At 43.3% G+C, this 8638-nt stretch overlaps 1 non-coding gene across 1 annotated transcript; it reads right to left on the bottom strand.

Moving 5' to 3' along the window:
• Nucleotides 1-8028: 8028 nt before the first annotated feature.
• Nucleotides 8029-8132, bottom strand: LOC123640883. The gene has a single exon (XR_006736120.1). It is a non-coding gene; the product is annotated as a U6 spliceosomal RNA (small nuclear RNA).
• Between the last annotated feature and the right edge of the window lie 506 nt (nt 8133-8638).

The following is an 8638-nucleotide window of genomic DNA, read 5'->3' as shown; positions in this document are numbered from 1 at the left end:
TAAAAGAAATGAACTGGCATTATTTACTTCCTTTAGGCAGCATCATAGGTGCAGAAATAAAGTGATGGTTCAACTGAGGCAAAATCTCTGGGTTCCAACCCTTTTCTGCCAGTGATTTGCCAGGCGCCTCCTCTTCCTTTTTTTTTTTTTTTTTTTTTTGAGACAGAGTCTCGCTCTGTTGCCTGGACTAGAGTACTGTGGTGCCAGACTAGCTCACAGCAACCTGAAACTCCTGGGCTCAAGCGATCCTCCTGCCTCAGCCTCCTGAGTCACTGGACTACAGGCTTTCGCCACCACACCTGGCTAATTTTTCTATTTTTAGTAGAGACAGGGTCTTGCTCTTGCTTAGGCTAGCCTCAAATTTCTGACCTCAAGTAATCCTCGGGCCTTGGCATCCTAGAATGCTAGGATTACAGGCATGAGCCACCACGCCTAGCCCCTCCTTCTGTAGAGTGAGAGGTTTTGAGGTTTTGAGCTACGTGCCCTTTTTCAATTTTTTTTTTTTTCCAACACAAGGTCTTGTTCTGTCACCCGGGCTGGAGTGCAGTGGAGTCATAGCTCACTGCAGCTTCCAACTCCTGGGCTCAAACGATCCTCCTGCCTCAACCTCCTGAGTAGCTGGGACTGCAGGCACTGGCTGCCACACCCAGCTAATTATTTTATTTTATTTTTTTATAGAGACAGGGTCTCACTATGTTGTGCGGGCTAGTCTCAAACTCCTTGACCTCAAGCGATTCTCCTGCTTCAACCTCCCAAAGTGCTGGGATTACAGGTGTGAGCCACCACGTCCAGCCCACCTTTCAATTTTTTTTTCAATTTGTGAAAGCATTCTTTTTATTAATGGATTAATGAAAAGCTAGCAAAAAGAATAAAGGATAAAATTATAATAATAAAATCAAGTATATTTCATTTGAATTTAATTTATCCAACATTTGAGTCCTTAACATGTATGACAGCCTACAAGAATACAAAGATCAGTAAGGTATAGACTCTACCCTCTCAGGATAAAAATTAAATGGAGACACAGACATAAATACCAGTAATTCAAGGTAGATATTAATATTCTATAAAGGAGAAATAAGTTACATTAAAGAGTAAAATGTTGGCTCAGGAGCATCATGGGTGGCCTTAAAGCTGGACTATGAAGTATAGCAATAACAAAATAAGAATTGTTTTCAGTATTTGGTGGTTGGAGCATGAAAATGAGTTTACGTAGAAGTCTGGCGGTAGAATCATTCACATGTACCCACTTTGAAACACCAAATTCTGCTGATAGCCATTTACTTCTATTGTCCATACTTCACATTTTAGGAGGAAGCTGGCCCAGCGTCTGCAGGATGCTGAGGAACACGTAGAAGCTGTGAATGCCAAATGTGCTTCCCTTGAGAAGACAAAGCAGAGGCTCCAGAATGAAGTGGAGGGCCTCATGATTGATGTGGAGAAAACAAATGCTGCCTGTCCAGCTCTGAGTGGGGCATGGTGGCTCACACCTGTGGGCTGAGGCAGGAGGATCACTTGAGCCCAGGAATTTGAGGCTGCTATGATTCTGCCACTGCACTCCAGCCTGGGTGACAGAGCAAGACCCTATCTCTGATCCAAGTATCTTCTGCCATTTCTGTGTCTCCTGTAGTATGGGGATGATTTGTGACTCTTCCTTTTTCCAGGTTTTCTTCAAAGCTGGACTTTTGGGTCTTTGGCCAAGCCCCAGTATCACCTCCAGGCCTTCCCGGCCATGGCGGTGATGGGAGGGGATCAATTCTTGAATTATATGATTTTCCACTCTCATGCTGACACCAACAATTCCCCTAAGTGTGTTTTGTTTTGTTTTGTTTTGTTTTTGAGACAGAGTCTCGCTCTGTTGCCTGGGCTAGAGTGCCGTGGCGTCAGCCTAGCTCACAGCAACCTCAAACTCCTGGGCTCAGGCAATCCTCCTGCCTCGGCCTCCCGGGTAGTTGGGACTACAGGCATGCGCCACCATGCCCGGCTAACTTTTTATATATATTTTTTTAGTTGTCTATACAATTTCTTTCTATTTTTAGTAGAGACGGGGTCTCGCTCTTGCTCAGGCTGGTCTTGAACTTCTGACCTCAAGCAATCCTCCCGCCTCAGCCTCCCAGAGTGCTAGGATTACAGGCGTGAGCCACCACGCCTGGCCTCTAAATGTGTTTTGACTTGAACTCTCTGGTTACCTTGACCTCATAGCTGCTTTTCCACAAGCGCTGTGTGGAGACATCTTTTTTTTTTTTTAATGTCCTCTTTATTGTACCAAATATAATTTATCAGTTGACACCTGTCAATTGTTATTCTGTTACTACAAGTAATTCTCTTAAGACACATAGGCATCTTGCTCCACGCAGAAAACCCTGGGATGCTGCAAGCTGCCCATTTCCTCAGCCTCCAGCTCCTTCTCCAGATAGAATGGCTCCTGCCCATGAACTTGTACCATATGTCTAATATCTGCCTCCCTTCAGGCCACAGTCCTCTTTTAAACTTGCCCATGTGGGCCCAGGTAGGGGCTTGCCAGTTTCCGTCCTACCTCCTGAGACACATTTCCTGGTCTCCTGGCATATTGGATCATTTTGCCTCCTTTCCCACTTGGGTTGCCTTGTTATCATAGTCAGTGTCTATTCTTTAAAAGTCTCAGTCTTCTTTATCAGCAAACATACACTCTTCGCTCATCCACAGAAAGCTGGGATGCCAAAACAAATGAAGGATTTGCCACTGGGGTGCTGAGAACTCGAGGTGGTTCCATGGCACCACCTACTGACCAAGTATACACATTACAAGTGCATTAAATGAGCAAACTGCTGAGGTGCTGTAATCCAGGAAGTCACCAAAGGCTCAGAGTGACTTCCACACAGGGACCACCCATTAGCATGTATTTACTGAGCACCCTTGTGTTACAGCATGACTCTTCTGAGGGCCTGGGAACACGAAGATTTCTGGAGTTCAGAAACTAGTTGAGGTTTCCAGGTTACATTCCTAGCATCTGGCTGGTACATAGCAGCAAATATCAATATTATCATTCTTATAAATGTTCTTTTAAAATGGGACAGTGAAATATTTAACCATGCTGTTACACAAAATGGCTTGTAAATGCTTATGACACAAATTTAGGTGGTTTTCCAGGGACAATGAGGAGGAAAAAGAAAAACATACAAGTTCTGGCTGCAGGTGTCATCCTCCCTCTCTCCTCACTTCGTGCCCATCTCTCCATTTCTACTTGAAGTAACAGCCTGGGCAAAAGTTAGCCCTGATGTTAATGGAAATTTTCTGAAATATTTCAAATACAAAATGGGCCTCCATGACTCTTTCTGGTTCTGCCTCATTTTCTGGTCCCTCAGGCCCAAGCTCCTTTGCACACTGCCCCCAACACACAATGTGAGCAGAGGCCACCCAGAGGGCTTAGCTGGAGGGGGTGGCTCTCTGGGGCAGGATTGTCCTTGGTCTGTCACCACCTTTCACTGTATATCTTTGGTTTAATTCTGGGGTTCTCAAGCTGAAGCGTTTTGACATATAGTTAAGCATTGTCTACCTAGATTCCATCCCTTGTTAGGATTCTCAAGTATTTCAAGAATAATTATCCAGCAGTTCTCTTTCTTCAGTAATTTGGGAGCAGGAAGGTTAGGAAGGAAGGTCCAAGGAGAAAGGAAGGTGACAAGCAGAAGAGGACTGGGAATTAAACCAATGTTTTAAAATAGGGTTGAAGTCAAGTTTCTAAGATCCTAATGCATGCTAGGACAAACTACATCAGTACAAAATTGAAATATGACCTGAAAAAAGGTTTCTTGATTTTGCTTTTTGTCAGTCTTATGTTATTCTATATCAGATACATAGGAGGTAGAGATATATAATTTTTAAAACTATAATCCTGTTACAGATTAGAGATATATAAATTCAATAGCAGTAATCTCATATGGTTTAAAAATAATTTTTAAAAGACTCCTCCCACATCTGTCTTGCCCTTCCTGTGCCCTGTCCTACTCCTATACTTAACCACTTTTTAGTGTCTTTCCAGTCTGTCTTGCCAGTGTTTATGCAAACACAATGGGTTTGTAATTTCTCATCCTTTGTGCACAAAAAGTAGCATAATATATACCTGGTTCTGCAGCTTGCTTTTTCACTTTACTCACCCTGGAGATATTTCCATGTCAACAATGTGGCCTTTCCTCATATTTGTTTATGCTCCACAGTGTTCCCTGTGGGAAGTACCAGGGGATTTTTAACTAGTCCCCTATATATAGGCAGTTTGCTCATTAAGAAATGAGGCCGGGCGCGGTGGCTCACACCTGTAATCCTAGCACTCTGGGAGGCCCAAGCAGGAGGATCACTTGAGGTCAGGAGTTCGAGATCAGCCTGAGCAAGAGCAAGACCCCATCTCTACTAAAAACAGAAAAATTAGCTGGGCATGGTGGCACACACCTGTAGTCCCAGCTACTCGGGAGGCTGAGGCAGGAGGATTGTTTGAGCCCGGGAGTTTGAGGTTGCTGTGAGCTAAGCTGACGCCACTGCACTCTATCCAGGGCGACCGAGTAAGACTCTGTCTCAAAAAAAAAAACCAAAAAAAGAAATGTTACCAACATGTTTGAGCCTACGGTGTTCCAGGGACCTATGTCATTTTAATCTTTTCTTTCTCACTCTTCACATTCAGTAACTCCCATAACTTCACACCTGCACGCTTGTCTCCCACAATCCTGCATTTCTTCCCGAGCTAGCAAGTGTTGGGCATCTCCCTTTGGACGGTGCACAGCTGTGCTGACCAACAGGAGAGCCATGAGAGCCAGTGCATGGCCATTTAAACTTAAATTAATTAAAATGAAATTCAGTTCCTCAGTCAAACTAAATACATCTCAAGTTGTCAGTAACCACATGTGGCTAGTGACTACCACACTGGACAGTGCAGATATAGAAAGTCCTGTAGGATGACGTTCGTTGGTCCACAGAAATCTCAACGTCAGGTTTCTAAGCCATCTTCTTACCAAGTCCTCTCCCGTGTGGAAATTGTTGCTTGTAGTAGCTTGAGAGGCAGGAACTGTGACTTTCTCTGACTCTCTACATGCCTAGCAAGCACAGTGCCAAGGACATCACATGTGTTCAATAACTGTGAAATGAAAATGTGAGCAATGAGGAAACTGAGGTGCATGGAGTAGGTGGCCAAGCTAGGATTTAAACAGACTGTTTAACTCCCCAGCAAGGTCATCACACACAGCTTATGTTAACTCTCAGTTTCAGAATATTGTAGCAAACGGGGTTACTGAAGATGAAGATTTTCACTGAACAAGGTTGGAAGAAGTTTTCCCCCTTTTGATTTTTTCCAGGAGGATCCTGGAGCTGATCCCGAAGACCCCATGGGAACCTGAGACACTGCCTGCTTGAGAATTGTGTGGAGAGGTCTTCAACCCGTGGGCTCCAGAAAACAATCATTTTGTTTCCATTTGGAAATAATACTGACTTAGCTCAGACTGCCAGAAAACCCACAGACCAGAAAGGAGGCTTAAACAGCAGAAATGTATTTCTTACAGTTCTGAGGCTGGAAGTCGAGGGTGAAGGTATAAGCAGGGCTGGTCTCTTCTCAGGCCTCGCTCCTTGGCTTGCAGACTGCCGCTGTCCCCCCATGTCCCACATGGGATGCCCCTGGTCTGTGTGTTGTGTCCTTATCTTTTCTGTAAGGACACCAGGCAGATTGGATTAGGGCCCACCCTGATGAGCTCATGTTAACCACCTCTTTAAAGACCTTCTCTCCAAATGCTGTCACATGCTGAGGTACTGGGGGTTAGGACTTTGACACATGAATTGAGGAGGACAATGCAGCCCGTAGCATATACTGTTCTCTAGATAGTGCACCTAGAGCCTGTTCTCTTTCACACTTTTCTTTGATGAAGACATAAGAGAACGAATAATATGTTTATCAAATTTTTTTGTTTTTTTATAATTGAGATTTTATTGGTGGTCTTGAGAATCAGTAACATTTCAGTTTGTACACATTCTTAACATACGTACCAAAAATCTAAAAAGACATTTATTGTAATTCTTTTTTAAACAGTTATTCCAGTAACTTTGCAGCTTAAAATTTGGAGGCAAATGTTCCTTAAGAGGATATCAAGTACCAGTATCTTCATATGTTGATAAGCTGGTACATAAGTCTCATCAATTCTCAATTTATTATCATATGCACTACATACTCAAATTTCCAATCTTTCACAGCACATTAACAAAGTTATCAGGGCCAGGCACAGTGGTTCACGCCTGTAATCCTAGCACTCTGGGAGGCCGAGGCGGGAGGATCACTCGAGGTCAGGATTTCAAGACCAGCCTGAGCAAGAGCAAGACCCCAGCTCTACTAAAAAATAGAAAGAAATTAACCGGACAACTAAAAATATATATAGAAAAAATTAGCTGGGCATGGTGGCGCATGCCTATAGTCCCAGCTACTCGGGAGGCTGAGGCAGTAGGATCGCTTGAGCCCAGGAGTTTGACGTTGCTGTGAGCTAGGCAGATGCCATGGCACTCTAGCCCAGGCAACAGAGTGAGACTCTGTCTCAAAACAACAACAACAACAACAACAGCAACAACAACAAAAAACCCAAAGTTATCAGGAACACAGGACTACCATGACCAAAAGATGTTACAGAGTGCACACAATTCTGACAGGAGAGCCATGATCAAGGAGTGGTTTTCTTTAGGAAACAATTCTACTAAAAAACAACGTGGGAGTACAAATAATTTAAAATGTTCAAGACATTAGATGCAGGCCTGGGATTCCACATTGCCATTTAGTATACGTTGTGTTATATAATATAAAAACTAACTCCCATCTAAGGAATGTTAAGCTGACACCTAAGACAGTCAAAGCCCCCCATAATTCAATATCCCACACTATTTTCTGGTTGTACTAAAAAATAAACAACCAGCAAATGATTTCACCTCCTAAAAAAAAAAGCACTTACACTCAAAAAGTAGGATGAGGTGGGATTCCCTCCTTCTTAAAAATGTCTCTAGAGCTACTAAGAAACTTGCATTTACAAAATAGTTGATAACAATATTCCTCTGGATTGTACAAGCGGGAGACAGGGCCACTGTGAGACATGGTGTGTGGTATGAATCAGACGTGGCTTCTCTCCTGCTTCAGCAGAGGCTGGACTCTCAGTTTTAGTTTCTCCTCTTTCTGCAGGTCAATCTTTAGTTTCTTGGTTGGCCACTTCAGCCTGCTTTTCCTTTGCTCCCCTTTTCCCTTTCCTTTGTACTTGTTTGTCTGAAGATTTACCCTTCGCTGCTACCTTCTTGGGCTTCGTTTCCACTTTTGCCAGAGCAGATTTAGGTGACAACCGGGGAGGGCATATTGGTGGCTGCAGGAGAGCCTTCCCGCAGGGCCGTGGCTGCTCCCTCCATGCTCACCGACTGCTTTTATTTGATGGACTGGGGGCAAAAGACTCCGCACAGCTTTGATAAAGGTCTGTTTTATCCTTCAAAACACAAGATGAAATTTGGTTGGTGTCCAGTGAAGAGTCCTCTTAAGGAAAAAAGTAAGCAGAAATATAGGATGGAGAGGTCAAAAAAGAAAAAGAACCTGAGTCACAGTTGGCACAGGCAGTCTGAGTCACCTGCATACTACTTTTGAAGGTGGGGAGGGAGCAGCCTTGGGGACCTCTCAAAAGCAAGATATCTGCCTTTTACCTGAAGGCCAGGAAACAATCCTTCCTCCTCCTGCTCTGCCTTTCCTAGCAGGCTATTGCATCCAGTTGTCAGTATTTTATTTGCTCGTTTTTGGGAAATGGTTTGATTTACTGGAAAGAAAGTTTCTGGAGTTATAAACTGGTACTCAGCAATAGTTGAAAAAATATTTAGGATACTAAAGGGATTGATGAAAAGTCTGGAAGACTTTTAAATGTTGGTGTTTCCTCAGAGATGCATTTATTGAGTTCTTTTGACTTTGCATAACCTCTTCCCCCATCTCAACCAGCTTTGTTAAGGTATAATGAACACATAAAAATTGTACATATTTATGGTGTACCATGATTTTTTAAAAAAAAAAACATGTTATGCTTCACAAATTTGCCTGTCATCTGTCAGCAGGGGCCATGCTCATCTCTGCGTCATCCCAAGTTTAGCGCATGCGCTGCCAAAGGAAGCACCACATGTGCCGTTTTGATACATGCACAGGGTTTCGTGTTTTAAAGACGTGCAGAAATTAGGCAAGGGTTACATAGATAGTTGTAGTTACATTTTTCCTCTCATTATAAAAGAAGTATAAGTTTGTTATAGAAAATAAAGAATAAAAATGAGAAACCCCCTTAATTTGCAAACTTTCAGAGATAATCACTTTAAAACACTTTTCAGTTTCTTTTTCAAGAACATGATCATCCTATATATACTGGGTTTTTTTTTTCTGTTTCTTGAGACAGAGTCTCACTCTGTTGCCCAGGCTAGAGTGCCGTGGCGTCTGCCTAGCTCACAGCAACCTCAAACTCCTGGGCTCAAGTGATCCTCCTGGCTCAGCCTCCTGAGTAGCTGGGACTACAGGCATGCGCCACCATGCCCGGCTAATTTTTTTCTATATATGCATTTTTTAGCTGTCCAAATCATTTCTTTCTAGTTTTAGTAGAGACGGGGTCTCGCTCTTGCTCAGGCTGGTCTTGAA

This window comes from Lemur catta, chromosome 6 (genome assembly GCF_020740605.2).
Source record: "Lemur catta isolate mLemCat1 chromosome 6, mLemCat1.pri, whole genome shotgun sequence".
NCBI lineage: Eukaryota > Metazoa > Chordata > Mammalia > Primates > Lemuridae > Lemur > Lemur catta.
Note: the sequence above shows the minus strand (reverse complement) of the source record. Positions and strands in the feature narration are given on the sequence as shown.